The following is a 19911-nucleotide window of genomic DNA, read 5'->3' as shown; positions in this document are numbered from 1 at the left end:
AAATTTTTGTTTAACATAGTTTTAGGTGACGCTCTGTAACGTATATTCCTAAAAATCCTATTTATTGAAATCGGGTTCAAACATAATGACAAAATGTAGGAATTTTTCGGTAAATTAGTGAAAAATAAGTGTTGTTAATCCAGTTCTTACTGTCATAGTTATGAAATAATTAGGCCTCCTGGTGTGCCTATCCATTGTTTCTATTCTCAAACAATTGGTGCTGACTCTTCTATCTGTTTACTCTTGTCATTTTACACTTAGTTTCAATCGTAGTAAGCTTTCAGTTTTCAAACGGTACAATCGATAATTTGAATTTGGAAGTAGATCAGGTATGATTTAAATTTATTCATGACTATATTAATCTTGATGTCCTACAATTATTTAATTTTTGAATTGTGAGGATTTAGATGATTTGTGATGCTAGATTTTATCTCCTCCATCTTCTTTCTACTCTCCAGCTTCTGTTGGCATACCTCTATAGTGGGGTCCACGTTATAATGGCAGTGGTGAAAGATTGATTGAGTACTTTATTTATGTAGATTACAATAAATACTGGCTTATACACTTATATACAATAGCTTACAATACAGAAAAATTATAGATGAATTTACATAATATAGACTAAGAAAATAATTATTGAACTGTATATGATATGAAAAAAGTAATCTGTAATAACTGTAGATAATTATATTGTTATGCATCTACATAAATTGGCGGAGCTTTGGACATATCAATGTCCATTCTTCGGAAAGAATATTAAAAATATCCTCCCCACTTACTCTCTACCAAAAGATAGGAGAACAACGTTGCCGATTACCACTGTCTTCTATAGTAGGATCGCTGAAGCCGGTATATCTGATGAAATATTGACTGTCACTCATTCTTGTTAGAAATTATCGATTCTATTTTACTCGTTAAGAGAATAATATTTGTTAATTATTTGATAATAATTTTTTATAATTATTGAGATTGAATATTTTGTTAATTAATAACTTCTAAACTGTTGAAAAACGATCTGGCAACGTTGCAGAGGTAGAAAAGGATAGCTCCATTGCTTTGTAGAATGATAGACAAGGATAGCAACACCAATATTAATTGAAAACGGCCATTATAACATGGACCTCACTATAGCCTCACAAGACTAAAATTTGTGAAACAATCGTAAAGTATGGTTTTTAAAATTTTATAGAAAACTATTTTTATTTTCGTTGTAATTTCCATATTTGGTTAAATAATATTGGTTTCAAATAATATATTAATCAAATACTGCCATTATAACGTGGACCTCACTATAGTCCCACAAGACTAAAATTTATGATTCTCACTTTTTAAAAATCGAATTCTTTTTGAAATTTTTTAGAAAATAATTTCTATTTTCTCTATATAATATCAATATTTGGTTGAAATAATATTGGACTAATGTGGTTAGGTGTGGCAGGTTGGTTTGTAGCTCTGTGAGATAACTCAAATTGGATTCACTCATCTATAATCGGCTTAAGAGTGGAACTCGTTTTCAAGCCTCTGCTTACATGTGAATTTCTGTTTTCTATTTAGTCATAAAGATATAAGAATACTGCTTCCAATATGTACACAATAATTTTAGTAGATTCGAGTTCCTTGTTTACTAAATTGATTTGTTGTAATTAATTGAATATCTGAGGTGTGTACTTGGCATTACACAGCTTGAAAGTAGTTATTCATTCAATAATTGCATCAATTTCCAGTCAACTTTCCAATCATTGCTATCATGAATCTTTCTAAATTCAAAATTAATTGTTTCAAGTGTTTGTGTTTTGTTTCAATGTGGAAATTAGTGAAGAATTGGAAAGTCGCACATAACCTTTATTTGGACAATTTATTCTATGAAATTGGGATGAAAAGAAGTTTTGGACTGTAGTCTGTTTCTTTGTCCTTGAGTTGATTGTAAATGATAAATAAATAAAAGTATTGATTCAAAATTAATAGCCCTCAAACAATACATACAAGGAATAAATAATAAAGTTAGTGTAAGAATTTACACTAATACAGTAGGCTACAAGAAATACAATAATTTTAAATCATAAATAGTACTGTTTTGAATGAAAAAGACTAAGAAATTGTCAAAAAACCACAGATTTATTGATACTTAGAAAGACCGGTATCGGTTATTACACCATTGTCAATCTCTGATAAACTAAAACTAAATACAAGAGCAGCAGAATTTATACTAGTAGGCGAGTACTGCTATTGGTCAAGGACACGAACGCCTGCCATTGTTCACACCGTTGAGTGGGAGGAGACTGTCTAGCTGGGCCAATGGCAGGCATTCATGTCCTTGACCAATAGCAGTACTCGCCTACTAGAATAAATTCTGTTGCTCTTGTATTTAGTTTTAGTTCATGAGAGATTGACAATGGTGTAATAACCAAAACCGGTCTTTCTAAATATCAATAAATCTGTGGTTTTTGACAATTTCTTAGTCTTTTTCATTCAATATGAATAATTACCACAATAAAAACTTCTCAACTACACAAAAAGTAACACTGTTTTGTTTATCAACTCCACTTTTATTGTAAACTTGACAAACTGAGAACTTAAAGAACTGTAAATAGGCCTATAATCATCTTTGGTAAACTGGGAATCTACAGTATGTGCAAAATTTCAAGTTAATCAGTCCAGTAGTTCAGACGTGATGATGCGTCATTATTGTATTTCTCATCCCGCAAATGTATAAGGCAATTCTTTCCTCTATTATACTAGTAGTTCTGTGAACAGTAGACCTCACGCAGTATTCTCATCCACAAGTACCTGATTGAAACTATAGACCTCATGGAAATACAGCAATAGACTTGCTTCTCCACACATCTGTGTAATCACTTGTCAGCTGATTTATAATTAATAATTCTATAGTCTGATTTTTACTCTAATATTGGCGTATGAAGGAGGCTCCTTTTTCCTTTTATATTATACTTGGAATGCAAAATTTCCAAAAACCTTGTATATACGTCGACGCGCAATTAAAAAAGGAACATACCTTTCAAATTTCATGGAAATCTATTATCGCGTTTCGCCGTAAATACGCAACATATAAACATTAAGAGAAATGCCAAACCGTCGACTTGAATCTTAGACCTCACTTTGCTCGGTCAATTATAGATTACAGTACAGCTGTAATTTTACGAGAACCAATCAGAGAAGGCCTTTCTGATAAGACGGCTTATCTGATAGGTTCTCGTGAAATTAATCACGGTTGAAATTTAACCGGCTTTTGTTATGCTAATCATTGAAAAATTTACTAGTAGTTCTGTGAACAATAGACCTCACGCAGTATTCTCATCCACAAGTACCTGATTAAAACTATAGACCTTATGGAAATATAGCAATAGACTGGCTTCTCCACACATCTGTGTAATCACTTGTCAGGTGATTTATGATTATGACTATAGTCTGATTTTTATTCTAATATTGGCGTATGAAGGAGGCTCTTTTTTCTATCATATTATCCTTGAAATGCAAAATTTCCAAAAACCTCGTATATACGTCAACGCGCAATTAAAAAAGGAACATACCTGTCAAATTTCATGAAAATCTATTACCGCGTTTCGCCGTAAATGCGCAACATATAAACATTAAGAGAAATGCCAAACCGTCGACTTGAATCTTAGACCTCACTTTGCTCGGTCAATTATAGATTACAGTACAGCTGAATATGTTTTGGCTTCAACACGAAACTGAAGTCCTGTCATAAACAATGCCATGGTGTTGGAAATTATCTAAAATTATAATTAAAAAACTCTTTTCAATTAGTGAATCAATCATTTCCGATTAACGTGATGATTTACTTGTAAAAATCGTTGGGCAAATCTAGTGAAGACTTTCTATACCGGTAGAAGAGATAATTTACGTGGATGGACCGATTTGCCTGGTTGGAAACTGGTTGAAATTGGAGTAGGTTCGTGACGTCACGAGGAGGAAGCGTGATGAAGAGACATGATTTGATGGTGTAAATTCGTGATATTGATGGTGAAAATTGAAAGAGTTCCGTGATATTGATGGCAGTGGCATTAAACGGCCAACGACTCTTGAACAAATGACGACAGCACTTTCTGTGCAAGTAGATGAGAGACGTGGCTTGTATAAATAGAGGCAGGTCATGTGATCAATTGGCTCTCTTGTAAATGATGGTATTCTATCCACTACCAAACTGTATCCGATCGCTGTAGTCAGGTCCTTGGTGTTGCTATCCTTGTCTATCATTCAACAAAGCAGATGATGATATCCTTCTCTACCTCGTTTCCTGAACGTTTCTCAACTATAATATTCTGATATATAATTCTTGAGAAAATCATGTAGACTTGAGGTGGAACATATCGTAGCTATTACACCATCGATTAATTGACATTGGTGTTGCTATCCTTGTCTATCATTCGACAAAGCAGATGATGATATCCTTCTCTACCTCGTTTCCTGAACGTTTTTCAACTATAATATTCAATTTTTATTTATAATATTCTTTAGAAAATCATGTAGACTTGAGGTGGAATGTATTGTAGCTATTACACCATTGATTAACATTGGTGTTGCTATCCTTGTCCATCATTCAACAAAGCAGATGGCGATATCCTTCTCTAGCTCCGCAACGTTTCCTGAACGTTTTTCAACTATAATATTCAATTTTTATTTATAATATTCTTTAGAAAATCATGTAGACTTGAGGTGGAACTTATCGTAGCTATTACACCATTGATTAACATTGGTGTTGCTATCCTTGTCTATCATTCGACAAAGCAGATGATGATATCCTTCTCTACCTCGTTTCATGAACTTTTTTCAACTATAATATTCAATTTTTATTTATAATATTATTTAGAAAATCATGTAGACTTGAGGTGGAATGTATTGTAGCTATTACACCATTGATTAACATTGGTGTTGCTATCCTTGTCCATCATTCAACAAAGCAGATGATGATATCCTTCTCTACCTCGTTTCCTGAACGTTTTTCAACTATAATATTCAATTTTTATTTATAATATTATTTAGAAAATCATTTAGACTTGAGGTGGAACGCATCTTAGCTATTTACACCATGTTGCTATCCTTGTCTATCATTCGACAAAGCAGATAAAGCTCTCCTTTTCATATCCTATTGAATCATTGAAGAATAAATCAGTAACTCATAAATATCTTATCAAAAAATCTCTCTGGGATTCATGACAGATATTATGACTTCGATACATTATTTTTCTTAAGGTGCATTTTCGTTTGTGCGTAAATTTCCGCAGTCGACGACGACAAGCATTGTTGACATTCATGTTGTCCAAATTTCAAGTGTCCTAGAACAGCTGATCAAATAACTTTTCATTATTTGTCTTTATTATTAAAGAATTAAACATCTATAATAATATCACATATTGCCATTTAAAAGTATAAGCTCAACCTGTCCCATTAAAACATATAATTGAACATAATATTTTAGGTTATGTAGACAAATTGAAATCTTCCCAATCTGAGATTCTCTCCCTGTCGTGGTCGATGACTGCATTTACGCACAAACGAAAATCCAGCTTTAGGTATTATGACAATATATGACTATTGAATGAAAAAGTCTAAGAAATTGTCAAAAAACCACAGATTTATTGATACTTAGAAAGACCGGTTTCGGTTATTACACCATTGTCAATCTCTGATAATCTCAACTACACAAAAAGTGAACTATATGACTTATCATGTATCTCTCATAGTGCCGGTTGCACAACAGCCGGTTAAATTTTAACCGTGATTAATTTCACGAGAACCAATCAGAGAAGCCGTCTTTTCGAAAACGCCTTCTCTGATTGGTTCTCGTGAAATTAATCACGGTTGAAATTTAACCGGCTGTTGTGCAACCGGGCCATAGTCTTGAAATTGAAATTATCTTTATTCTTCTTCTTAGGAATTACATACAATATATATATACAAAACTTGAAGAAGTTTCCTCACATGGGCAAAGCCTATGTGCGAGGAACGAGTTCTCTACAATTCCATATACTTAAAAGTACTATGATAGATATGAAAATGATACAACCCAATTGAAAAATACCCTATTATAACCCTACAACCCTATTATTACTAGTAGTTCTGTGAACAGTAGACCTCACGCAGTATTCTCATCCACAAGTACCTGATTGAAACTATAGACCTTATGGAAATACAGCAATAGACTGGCTTCTCCACACATCTGTGTAATCACTTGTCAGCTGATTTATGATGAATAATTCTATAGTCTGATTTTTACTGTAATATTGGCGTATGAGTGAGGCTCCTTTTTCCTTTTATATTATCCTTGAAATGCAAAATTTTGAAAAACCTTGTATATACGTCGACGCGCAATTAAAAAAGGAATATACCTGTCAAATTTCATGAAAATCTATTATCGCGTTCTGCCGTAAATGCGCAACATATAAACATATCAACATTCAAACATTTAAACATTAAGAGAAATGCCAAACCGTCGACTTGAATCTTAGACCTCACTTCGCTTGGTCAATTATTATTGTGTTAGAGACGAGCTAGACTCCCCTTAAAAAAAATCAATCAATATCTTTGTTTTTCTAATCAAAGGAAAGTAAACATATCAGTAGCCAGAAACAAGTAGTGAAACAAATTCTACTCTCCAGTAGGAAGAGTGAAAATAATATAATGCCACCAGTTCAGCATAATGTGAACCGTATAAATGTTGCTCAGACTTTTTGTCAAATTGGAGGTTTGGCAACAGTGTAGATGATAAGAAGGGTGGAACACATAAAAACTAGAAGTAGACTGAGAATTTGCGCCGGCTCAAATCGAGGTCATCAGACCTCATGGTGTTTGGCCTGCCTGCCTGCCATGCTAACGACCGTCTCGCAAGATTTCTCTCAAATCGCTCTTTCACCCTCTCTCTCCACTCACACTCTCTCTCTCTCACTTGCTCGGAAATGGTTCGTGCAAAATCTGAATGGGTACCCACGATAGGTGAAAGCATGGATGATACAGCACAATAATAGAATGTTGCGTTTTTGTGCTGATCGAGCTTTCAAGATTTTAAATTTGATTTGGATTTTTGTTTTAAAATTATATTTATTTTATCAAGATTGAATGTATTGTTTGGCAGCGTTTAGACCCCAAAACGAGTATAGATCTATAGTGAGGTCCAAGTTATAATGACAGTATTTGATCAAATTTTGGTTTTGCTATCCTTGTCTATCATTCGACAAAGCCGGTGGTACTATCCTTTTCTAGGTCCACAACGATGCCAATTATGTTTTTGACAGTGTAGAATAGTTATTTGTGCAACTAGTGCGCAAAGTGACAGTTGCTGCACCGAAAGAAACGTTTACGCCCGAGCCGTAGGCGAGGGCGGAATGGTTTCTTGAGTGCAGCAGAGGAACTTTGCGCACGTATTTCACATTAAGTTTTTCCTACAGTTACCATTGAATATGAAAAGTGGGTAATTATGGGTAAAATTGCCTGAAATGCATCAAATGTTTTTCTGTGTAATTTTATTATTGATAAAAACCTTAATTTATTGTCAAATTGAATAAAAATGTTGTCCTTGGTTATAATATATAATAGTAATAATTTGCGCGTTGTGCTTCGTTGCACCTCTGCTCACTATAGCAGCCACAGCAGTCATTGTTACCAACTTCATTTTGATTTTGCTGCACTGTTGCTCCATATAACCCACTAGCTATTTTGTGTTGCCATGTTGCAAATCTGGAATGCAGAAAAATTTTTCCCGCACTAGAACGGAAAAGTGATTCTTTGCATTCTGTAATCAGTGCAGCAATGGCCACTTTTCAACGTAACTGTAGGAAAATATAATTAATTAATTCAGAGAATCTGCATCGCTATTCTTCTATCTTTATCCACTGCCATTATAACGTGGACCTCACTATAGGAGGATAGCGTTGCCGGTCCTCTATCTTGTCAATGACTTCTATAGACGGTAGCTGATGCAGGTTTATTAAAGTAATATTAACTGTTCATTCTCGTTTGAAAAAATCAATTATATTTTATCAAGCAAGAAATTATATTTTTCAATAGCGTTGCCGATTCTCTGCGATGACAATGCATTCTGATACCGGTATATATGATGCAATATTAACTGTCCATTCTTGTTTAGAATAATCAATTATATTTAATTCAAGAAATTATATTTTCAATGATTAAATAATACATTTTCTTAATTGAGATTAAATATTTTGTTGATTAATTATGTTTCCACATTGTTGAAAAACGATCTGTGAATAGTACAGAGGTGGTAGAGGATAGCACTATTTGCTTTGTCGAATGATAGACAAGGGTAGCAACACCAATGTCAATCAAATGCTGCCTTTATAACGTGGACCTCATTATAACAACAACTATAGTAAGGTCCACGTTATAATGGCAATGGTATTGCTATCCTTGTCTATCATTCAACAAAGCGGATAGCGCTATCTCTTTCTCGCTATGCTCTGTTGCCAGATCGTCTTTTAACAATCTAGAATTAATAATCAATTACAAAAATATTCTATTTTAATTATGAAATTATTGAAGAATATAATTTGTTGCTCAATATAATATAATTGATTATTTTAAACGAGAATGAATGTATCAGGTACCGTCTTTAGAAGACATTGACAAAACAAAGGATCGGCAACGTTGTTCTCCACTGCCATTATTGACCGAGCGAAGTGAGGTCTAAGATTCAAGTCGACGGTTTGGCATTTCTCTTAATGTTTAATTGCGGCGAAACGCGGTAATAGATTTTCATTAAATTTGACAGGTATGTTCCTTTTTTAATTGCGCGTCGACGTATATACAAGGTTTTTGGAAATTTTGCATTTCAAGGATAATATAAGAGGAAAAAGGAGCCTCCTTCATACGCCAATATTAGAGTAAAAAACAGACTATAGAATAATTCATCATAAATCAGCTGACAAGTGATTACACAGATGTGTGGAGAAGCCAGTCTATTGCTGTATTTCCATAAGGTCTATAGTTTCAATCAGGTACTTGGGGATGAGAATACTGCGTGAGGTCTACTGTTCACAGAACTACTAGTAACGTGGACCTCACTATACCATTCTGTCAGATAAGAATGTACCACATACACAGTTTGCATAATTTGTTTTAAAGTATAGAACGTAATAATTAGAGTAGGTACAACTTTTTTCAATTTTTATTGAATAAAATAAAGTTGATTAGAATGTGAGTGATTACTAGAATGTCATGGACTTTTACTTTTGGGGTAAGTGAACGTTATTTCCGGTTTTTAGCAAACTGCTCATAAAACATAAGTGTTTAGCGCAAGGCTATTGGCAACATTTTGCCCTTGGTTCCGATCTTAATGTTCCCTGTTCTCTTCCGACTTTCCTACTACCGGTTTCCTACAGTGAGGTCCACGTTATAATGGCAGTATTTGATCAACATTGTGTTGCTATCCTTGTCTATCATTCGACAAAGCAGGTGGCGCTATCCTTTTCCAGCTCTGCGACGTTGCCGGATCGGTTTTGAACAATGTAGAAATATAATTATCAACAAAATATTTAAACTAAATCATGAAGATTTATTTAGGATTCATTGAGACATTTATTTTCGTGGAGAATAAAGTATGATTGATTATTTTAAACAAGAATGAACAGTTGATATCACATCAGATATACCGCTATCAGCTGTCTTCTATGGAAGGCAGGGGCAAGGTTGAGACTCGGCAACACTGCTCCCCTCTCGTTCCCCACTGCCATTATAACGTGGACCTCACTGTAGTGGCAAGCGAATTTGTGGTCATTTCGCGTTTATTCTAGATTGTAGACAAGTTGAGACAAGTTGTGTTGAGTGTAGTTGTGTTAATTAATTGTGTTTGTGTGTGTGTGCAGGTACCAGCAAATTGGATACGGCTCCTTGTGATTGCCAGGTGAAAATCGGGAGCAACATTTTCGGACTAATCAGGTGAGGATTTTGAGATATTTTCTGTAGATTTATGGTGAGATGAACCTTGTAAAGTCAGTGGAAATGTTAGGAGTCGAGGGGGCTGATTCTCTGCGTTACCACCGCCTTCTGTATTGAGGTGCGTACAGACTTATGCGCCACGAACACCTCTCAAAATTAGATCTGGATATACTAATGATTGAGTCAGCAGTGGTTTGACAATCGATGCTCAACTTCCTGCCAGCCTATACAAGGCAGAAAACTATTTTGAGCATTTTTTTAAAAGTATTTGTTTCCTCTTCAATTGAAATTTGTAAGTGGAATAAAATATTGGTTCCCCGAATGAATATTGGGGTTTCAACTCTTTATCATATTTGTTACATTGAACTTGGAGCCGTTTGCACTGTGCTAGTTCATTTATTGGATACAGTAAACAAAATAATACAATATACAGAAAATAAATTGCAGTTTAAACTGAACTTAATCAATATTTAGTTGTGTTTGCTTTAATGTAATTCATTCTGAGATTAAATCACCAGCTGATTCAATTCAGTTAAAACGTTCACTGTGCAAACAGTATCACAGTATCAAACTGTGCATGGACGTTCTTCAATTTATCTCAGAATAATCAATTTGGAAGCGTGTCCTTACTCTATGATAATTTATAGAACGACTAGCCGTCAGGCTCGCTTCGCTCGCCATATCCGTCTAGCCAGGGGGCTCCGCCCCCTGGACCCCCGACTGGATCGTCCAAGTATGAGATTAGCAGGCTCGCTTTGCTCGCCTGCATTTTTATAATGTTAGGACAATCCAGTCGGGGACCAGACTAAACGTCTGGCTAAACGGATATAGCGAGCGAAGCGAGCCTGACGGCTAGTAATATAATATTCCCAGGATTGAAGTAGCAGTGCCCAATCAATTATTCCGCGATAAATGCATTCAAATCTTCAATTTTGGTGCCAACCTAACAAAGTCAACTCAACTTAATGCCAACCTGACTAAATTATTAATTTAGTTGCCAGTTTACAACTGTTTCGAAGAGGTACTCTATCTAGATTATAGTTCTATAGTAACATATGATATGGAAATTTCAATTATAATTAAGAGATTGGGAGAAGAAGAATATACATGCTAAAAGACGAACTTTAAACCCTTAAAAACAACCCTTAGAGTTAAAATATTGCCAAAAGATTTCTTAGTGCGCCTCTAAAGGGCCAATTGAACATACCTACCAAAATTTGAACGTTTTTGGTCTGGTAGAGGTTTAGTTATGCGAGTGAGTGAGTGAGTCAGTCAGTCAGTCAGTCAGTGAGTGCCATTTCGCTTTTATATATATAGAAGACCATCTGTTAAGATCATGAAAATATCATTTTTTCGTCAGTGCAACATGAATCTTTTGTTGGTATTATCTTGCCTCGCCATTATTCTTCAAATTATCTTGAAAAGTCTTGAGTCTAAAGTGTCTTGAAATTCGAAATTAATTCAGATTCGTCTTGTTCCCATTGTTGATATTGGTTTAGAAACTTGGAAGTAATCCAAGTGTTATCAAAAATAAATAAAAAATCGCTCATTATTGTCTTAAGTGTCTTAAAATTCTAAATTAATTCAGATTCGTCTTGTTCCCATTGTTGATATTGGTTTAGAAACTTGGAATTAATCCAAGTACAGTTTTTGTTATCAGAAAAAATGAAGAAAAATCGCTCATTATTTGGTTGTCGAATTGTTGCTCTAATTAATCGCTATCAGAATTGTTCTACCACAACTGACGATAAACTCTATTATTGTTTGTGGAAGAATTTCGCATCTAATTAGCAGCCATATCTAGTGATTCTAGCCTGTCTGTAACGAGTATTTATGTCGATTTGATCGCGATGGCGACCCAAGTATCAGTGACAAATAATGCTGGCATTCACGGTCTATCGAGCAAATGTAACGGTCATGCTTTTATGCTAACCGTTATCGTATTGCTTTAAATGCGCGCTCACAACTCCACTCACTATCTGCTAGGAATTATGTGGAATAGCATTGATAAACTATAATTTGTCAGGTATATGGGTATGGAGTATTGGGAAATCCATATCTCCAGTTTAAGTTGATGTTGGTGTGATATCTATGATACGGTTTACCTCATTTCTAATTATTTTCATGAGAATTAGGCTAGGTCCAGTTAGTCAAGGCAAGACATGATCAGACACAATACTTCAAGTTGCTTATGAAGACATGTCTAATTGCAATGACTAATCAGTGTGTGTTGCCTCATAAGCAACAATGTGAAGTATTGTGACTAAACGTGTCTGGTCTTGTCTTGACTAAGTGGAATGTGCTCACCCTTAAGCTAGGCGCACACCAGTTAGTCAAGACAAGACAAGATCAGACACGTTTAGTCACAATACTTCACATAGTTGCTTATGAAGACATGTCTAATTGCAATGCCTAATCAGTGTGTGTTGCCTCATAAGCAACTATGTGAAGTATTGTGACTGATCATGTCTTGTCTTGTCTTGTCTTGACTAAATGGTGTGTGCTTAGCCTTGCATGCATATATTGGGGGAAAATGTAGTGGACACATTTGGAGAGATACCTTTCTGTGTATATCTGATGTTATGGTGAGGTCCACGTTATAATGGCAGTGGAGTAAGATGGGAGAACAGAGTTGCTGATTCTCTGCCTTGCCACTGGCTTCTATAGAAAATAGCAACAACAATGTTAATCAAATATTGCCATCATAACGTGCGCCTCACTATGCTATCTTGAAGCTGTCCACTTTAGAAGGCGGTGGTAAAAGAAAATTGGCAACCAGGTCGTCCTACCTGACTTCACTATAACGTGAATTTCAATGTTATACTTACTTCTCATCTCTTGGTTCCTCCTTGTAATTTTTATTCATTGGTTTTCTCTTTTCTCCTACTCCACAATTTATATTTCTTCTTCTCTTCTTCTTCTTCTTCTCTTCTTCTTCTTCTTCTCTTCTTCTTCTTCTTCTTCTTTCCTCTTTTTCTCTTCTCTTCTCTTCTTCTTCTTCTTCTCTTCTTCTTCTTCTCTTCTTCTTCTTCTTCTTTCTTCTTCTTCTTCGTATCTTCTTCTTCTTCTTCTTACTTCTTCTTCTTCTTCTCTTCTTCTTTCTTCTCTTCTGCTTCTTCTTTTCTTCTTCTTCTTCTTCTTCTCTTTTCTTCTTCTTCTTCTTTTCTTTTCTTCTTCTTCTTCTTCTTCTTCTTCTTCTTCTTCTTCTTCTTTTCTTCGCTCATTCTCTTCCTCCTTCCATCCTTCTCACTCCTTGTAACATATGCTGTAGATTTCTATAATAATTCTGAGAGTGATGCCCACATAAGCTCATAGGCTTGTGCGTGGGTAATGAGTGAGAGGGATGATGATGAGAGATGACGACTACTTCTTAGGTAGTCGGGACCGACGGCTTATCGTCTCCTCCGAAAGACGGGGTAACCGTATCTATGTGATTGTGCTGTGGTCGAAAACTTTTGCCTCGGTCGAGATTCGAAATCGGGTTCTCTTGATTATTAAACCGACACGTTATCACTTACTCCAACGAGCCACCCAAAGATTTTTGCAGGAATCTTATGTTTTTACAAAGAAATAATTAGTTTATATTGTGGAAAATTGTCACGCTTTTAAGCATCAATTAATTTCAAATTGAATTATTGAAAAGTCAATAATTTATGTTGAAGAGTTTTTTGGTTGAACTATTTTGATTATGTTTTGTGAATCTGTAAGGCGGCGTATGTTGTAAGACAACGTAATAGGTTATTGTCCGCTGCGTTGCTATTTCAAGGCTAATTTCACTTTTTCATTTGTCTGGGAGCTGCTATGTTATGCTATTGCTATATGCTATGGGCTGGTAGGCAAGCATGCATATAGCCAGCATTGGTTAGTGTTGCTTTTTAGGAACGCTGCCATTTTAACGTGAATCTATCTATGGCAAAGCGTTGTTTACATTATGTAGATACACCGTGTCTTTCTATAGTAAGATCCACGTTATAATGGCAGTGGAGAAAGATAGGAGAACTACGTTGCCGGTCCTCTGTCTTGTCAATGACTTCTATAGACGGTAGCTGATACAGGTTTATTGATGTAATATTAACTGTTCATTCTCGTTTAAAATATAAGCAAGAAATTATATTTTTCAAGAATTCAATAATTAATTTTCATAATTAAGATGAAATATTTTGTTCATTAATTATTAATTCTACATCGTTAAAAGGCGATCTGACAACAGAGCAAAGCGAGAAAGAGATAACGCTATCCACTTGTTGAATTATAGACAAGGATAGCAATACCATTGATAATAATTAAACACTGCCATTATAACGTGAACCTCACTATAGGTTCATCGAAGTGTACAGACTGCACTGTTAGATGTCTATATTATATTATAGCATAGATGTGTCTATATTTATAGCAACTTGGGTCATGTCTACTATAATGTTGTATTCAGTGGTTATGTGTATAGGTATAGAATTATCCAGTCTGTATAGCTATTCCCTGGTATATTATATGTATATACAGGTATAGGTTAGTCGCTGAGTTGCAGGTAAAGGTTGTAATGGTCTTGCGGCCACACCGCATTCCAAGAAGTTCGCCCTCTTATAAGAAGGAAGCTCACTGTGATACAAGAGTAACAGCTGTTGAATGGACGATACAGTTTATTTTGCACGTGGTCTTGTAGAATTCTTCCATATTGGATGAAAGTTGTTGAGTTGGTAAGTTGGTGAATTTTAGATTTTGTAGAAAATTGTGTTTCTAAGTCTTGGTTAGGATGGACGGGAAAGGTTGATTATGGTGAATTTGATTTTGAAGGAGGTTTTGTAAATATGTTGCGCGTTTTTATCAGTGTCATAGTGGAATGAAGGAATTGTAGCTAAGTTTATTTGATTTTTATTAGTAAAGATCAGATCTGAAAGCTACTTTTGGAATCATGATTATCTCATCATAAATTTGGTATGTAACAAATATTGATTTGTGAAATTGGTAAAATTTGTTGAACATTTGAATAATCAAGAATTCAATTACATTTTCAATGCAGGTAGAACTGAATACAGAAATAATTGGAAGTTGTTAAAGTAATTGTTTAATCAGCTTGCACTTGATGTTTAGTTTAATTTTCGTCATGTGACACTACATAATCAAGCAAAGCTTGGTAGTATAAGACACGTCAAAAAGTATTGAGTACAGTACTCAAAAAAGTAATCATAAAATAGAGAAAAAAAAGGAGAAAATCAGAACATACAAAGGAGTTGAAAATCTATGCTAGCAAAAAAATAATGATATGCTATCAATTTAGCTTCTATTGCATTCTTTTTTGCAGTTTTTCTAACAGTGGACAGTGGGATAACTTTGCAACTTCTCAGTTTGCTGTATGCTAGAATAAATTTTCCACAATATGGTATATTGAAATACCGTAGTTAATCAATAAAATCCCAAAGGACTGAGAATTAGAAAATCCAATTGGAAATGAATATCATTTACGTTCAAAAATTGTAGATTATTGTGTCAGGGTTGTATTATTGAATAGTTGTCAACAGTATAGTTTCTCTTATCTCAGCCAACAAATTCTACAAGAAAAAACCAAACCTTTACTTTAGAGGGTGTCCACTGTACTGTAAGGGGCGAGCCACAGGAGGCGTTTTTTAGACGAGTCGACAGGGCAGAATGTTCTCCGATTGACTGATTCTGAATCAGCTGTTCCCGAACGCTAACCCAATCAGCCAATCTGGGAGCTTTCTGCCCTGCCGACTCGTCTGAAAAGCACCTCGTGTTGCTTGGCCCTGATATTTATTTATTTATTCAGTCATGTATAATTTATTACATTTATGTGAGAAGGCACAACCGGCTTATGCCCAAAACTGTCCCTTCTCAAATTTTTACTACATTTTTAATAGCATGGTTTTTTAATGCAATATTTTAATGTCTTTTATCATATGTTTTTATCGAAGATGCTACACTGGTTTGTTTTATTTATTTTTTCACGATCATCCTTCACCTTCCATTTAATTAGTTATCATTTCATGATTATTTCATTTAAAATTAATCTACATTATTTTGTTCTGCCATTCCCTATCTGTAGGTGCTCAAAGGATACAGTATCATTTCGGTTTGCAACGCGTATCACGGAGAACCGACAGACTGTTGCATGAGTTCGGAGAAGCCACGTGGTGTGGTGGCATTTCAATTCTGTTTGAAAGCGCATTGCGTTTTTAGTCGAGCTCTTGTGAAGTAGTGAGTCTGTTGTTGAAGCTTTCTTGTGTCATATTTGTATTTGGAACTAAATTCAGCCCAAAATAATGGATCAGGTGAGTTGGTTTCGATAGTTTTTTGTGTAAAAATACTTGAATACAACGCTAGACACACCCGGTTTGTATAAGGTGCGGGGGGCAACTAAAATCGATACTCTGTCTCGCTCTGTCTGCCGCATTTAGTGTAGTGTTCTCGCTTCAAATTTGTGTATTTCATCTGGGTTTCTTGTTGAATTTCAATAATAAATTATTGTCAAGCACAATTCAATTATTGTCGTATGTCACACAGTGAGATATCTTTATCACATCTCCAGTCTTGTATTTACAAAACATTTTGACTTTAGCACGTGTCTGCCTTTTATTGACCAGGTACTAACAGCTGGAATTGATTTATCACGTGGTGGAAATATTTTGATGTGATTATTTGATTTTCAACGTATTTGATATATTTGTTTGTCAACATTGTTGATAAGGGTGTTGTTTTGTTTAGGAAATTTGTGGAAGGTTCTGGCATTTTCTTAACACGTGGTCGGGGGTTGACTTATATGACGTGATAAGGATGTCATGGCAGTTGTATAGGATTTCTAGTTATCTTGATTGGGGACTTGTAGATTTTTGGTTTTAAGTTGGAAATTTTTTTATAGGGATTTATAGATGGGTTTTCCCTGTGAATATTTTTGGAACGAGGAGGAAAATCGTAAACCATCTGGTAGAGCCGGTGAACTTGATACTATAGTGAGGTCCACGTTATGATGGCAGTGTTTGATTAAAACTGGTGTTGTTATCCTTGTCTATTATTTGTCAAATCAGATGTCTCTATCCTTTTCCAGCTCCGCAACGTTGCCGGATCGTTTTTTAACAATGTAGAAATATAATTAATTGACAAAATATTTAAATGTCAATGATGAAGTTTGATATTTTTTCATCATAGGAAAAATAGATTTTCTTGATGAATGAAATAATGGATTATTTTAAATTGAACTAGAATGAACAGCTAATACTACATCAGATATACTGGTATCAGCAATCCTCTATAGAAGGCAGTGGCAAGGCAGAGAATCGGCAACGCTGTTCTTCTATCTTCCTCCACTGCATTTTGAAAGTGGACCTGACTAAAGGCGTTGAAACATATTTGTTGCTCTCCTAATAATTTCGTGATATTTGACTACATTTTTGTATTTTCAAATTCAATCTCATTAGTTGCCATAAACAACCTATCATATTATCTAATTAGAAAGATCAGATTTGAACATGAGCTACGTTTGTGAAGTAGCAATTGAAATTAAAACTTGAAACTGTGATAATCATGTTGTTTATTATTGTATCACATAAATATTCAATAGTAGTTTGATACTATGATTCAGAGACCTAATCTATTACCAATTGAAATTTAAAGAGTTTAAATAATTATTTTACCAAGGTTTCCAATATCTAGTTGTTTGACACTTTTTGAAAATTGACATTTAACCTTATCGAACTTGATCGAATCCCAACATGGAGAGTTATTAAATTTCTTCTGGAAATTTCTTAAGGAATTAGATCTTCAAATATAGAATAAACATGAAAAATGATAGAAATAAACGGGGAAACAAGTGGCATACTATCCTTTGAACAATGTGTAAGTTTGTGTGAAATAAAGGAATACTTATCAAATGCGGTTGATTGATAGGTTGGAATTTGAAATATAATATTCAACAAGTGCTAAAAGATATTGCCAAGTATTTGTTTACTAATAATAGCAACATGATTCTAAGGTTGAGTGGTAGAAAGGACTTTCTAGTCCTAACTCCGCCTAATAAAGAGTATTTTCATTTCATTTCTATCACTGAGAAAAACTATCCTGTAAATTAGTTTTATTTTTTTTCAAATGTTACATTATTCATTAACAAAATTAAATATATTATTTGTTTAAGAGCTCCCTTAACAGTATATAAAACTGATATCAATTAATGAATCTATGATATAATAAAGGTTAGAACTGGCTTATTGGATAGGAAATTCACGAATCACGTCGCATCATCACGTCTCAACTACTCAACTGATTAACTTGAAATATTGCAATAAATTCTTAATTTATCAAGGATTGTTATAGGCCTATTTTAAATTCTCAAGATTCCAGTAGGTCAAGTTTTCAATTAGACCCTTTTGGAGCACGTGTTTACCTGCTAGTATTAAATATGTTTTCATTGACAATGGGAAAATATTGGAACTACATTATTACTATCAATCAATCATCAATCATTTATTACTTTCCTTGCCCTATTACCATAGGTAAGGAAAGTATTGCTTTCCGAAAAAAATTAAGGTACCCCAATTTCTAATTTTCTATACGTTTCAAGGTCCCCTGAGTCCAGAAAAGTGGTTTTTGGGTATTGGTCTGTGTGTGTGTGTGTGTGAGTGTATGTGCGTCTGTGTACACGATATTTCATCTCCCAATTAACGGAATGACTTGAAATTTGGAACTCAAGGTCCTTTCACTATAAGGATCCGACACGAACAATTCCGATCAAATTCGATTCAAGATGGCGGCTAAAATGGCGAAAATGTTGTTAAAAACAGGGTTTTTCGTGATTTTCTCGAAAACGGCTCCAACGATTTCGATTAAAGTTATACCTAAAATAGTTATCAATAAGCTCTATCAACTGCCACAAGTCCCATATCTGTAAAAATTTCAGGAGCTCCGCCCCATCTATGCAAAGTTTGATTTTAGATTCTCAATTATCAGGCTTCAGATACAATATAAACAGAAAATTTCGAGTGGAAAAGATTGAGCATGAGAATCTCTACAATTAATGTTGAATAACATTTTCACCTAAAATTGAAAATAAGCTCGAAATTCGAGAAAATGTGATTATCCAATATTGCAAACTGTTGGCAACTGTTGATTCTTTTAAATGTTTCACTATGAAGAGATAGCAGACCTCATGTGTGTCTCCAGCGTTATTACCCTGTTTAATATTATTAAATCCCGGCCCGGGCAAGATAATTTATCTCGGGCCACTCCCGTGTTTCGGATGGACACGTTAAGCCGTCGGTCCCGGCTGCCTAAAAAGCAGTCGTTAGGTCATTTCAGAGGCCCTGAAATTGATCAGTGGCGACCTGAAAACTCTGACACCAGACCTGAGCCAGCCAGGTCACTCGATATTATTATTATTATTACCCTGTCACCAGCTGGCTCAAATCACTGAATAGTAGACTTGTGATGCGCGGGAACACTAGCGTCAGTTGATCAATTTTCATAACGGCAAGGAAAGTTGTGTGAGTGCGCCACACCAGATTTTTTTTTCCAAGACATACATGAAAATCTCATTACTACTGTAACAGTAATTAATATTAAATGTATTGTCATGTTCACAATTATAATACATTAGTATTATACCATTAGTCATAACTCGAGTTCTATTATCTGTCGACATTGTTAGAAATGTATTTCAATTACTGAACTTTCTGTTCTATTTATAGCTTGTCATAAACTGTGTTTCTAGTCTGTCAACAACTGCAATACACAACCCACTTCCGTTTACTATATGAAATGGAATCGCATTAAGACCATTGCAAATTCCATATCAAAAGTAAATGCTTCCAACTGAAATATTCAATCATTTTAAAAATGTTTCGGATTTCAAGTTAATTAGTTATTTCAGCAAGTTGAATCTAGTTTAGTTAGTTTAAAGTTAGTTAGTTATTTCAGCAAGTTGAATCTAGTTTAGTTAGTTTAAAGTTAATTAGTTATTTCAGCAAGTTTAATCTA

The 19911-nt window shown here is 34.7% G+C and overlaps 1 protein-coding gene across 3 annotated transcripts in view; it reads left to right on the top strand.

The window, feature by feature from the left end:
- LOC120353391 overlaps nucleotides 1-19911 on the top strand; it is a 60450-nt gene that overhangs the window by 9512 nt on the left and 31027 nt on the right. The window contains exons 1-2 of one of the 3 annotated variants that reach the window (XM_039436955.1): nucleotides 306-329; nucleotides 9861-9933. The gene's annotated coding sequence lies outside the window, so the exon portion shown is untranslated. Of the gene's footprint in view, nucleotides 1-305; nucleotides 330-9860; nucleotides 9934-16064; nucleotides 16218-19911 lie in introns of those variants that run through there. The other 2 variants (XM_039436952.1, XM_039436953.1) reach the window with 2 other exon arrangements.

This window comes from Nilaparvata lugens, chromosome 10, assembly GCF_014356525.2.
Source record: "Nilaparvata lugens isolate BPH chromosome 10, ASM1435652v1, whole genome shotgun sequence".
Classification (NCBI taxonomy): domain Eukaryota; kingdom Metazoa; phylum Arthropoda; class Insecta; order Hemiptera; family Delphacidae; genus Nilaparvata; species Nilaparvata lugens.
Note: the sequence above shows the minus strand (reverse complement) of the source record. Positions and strands in the feature narration are given on the sequence as shown.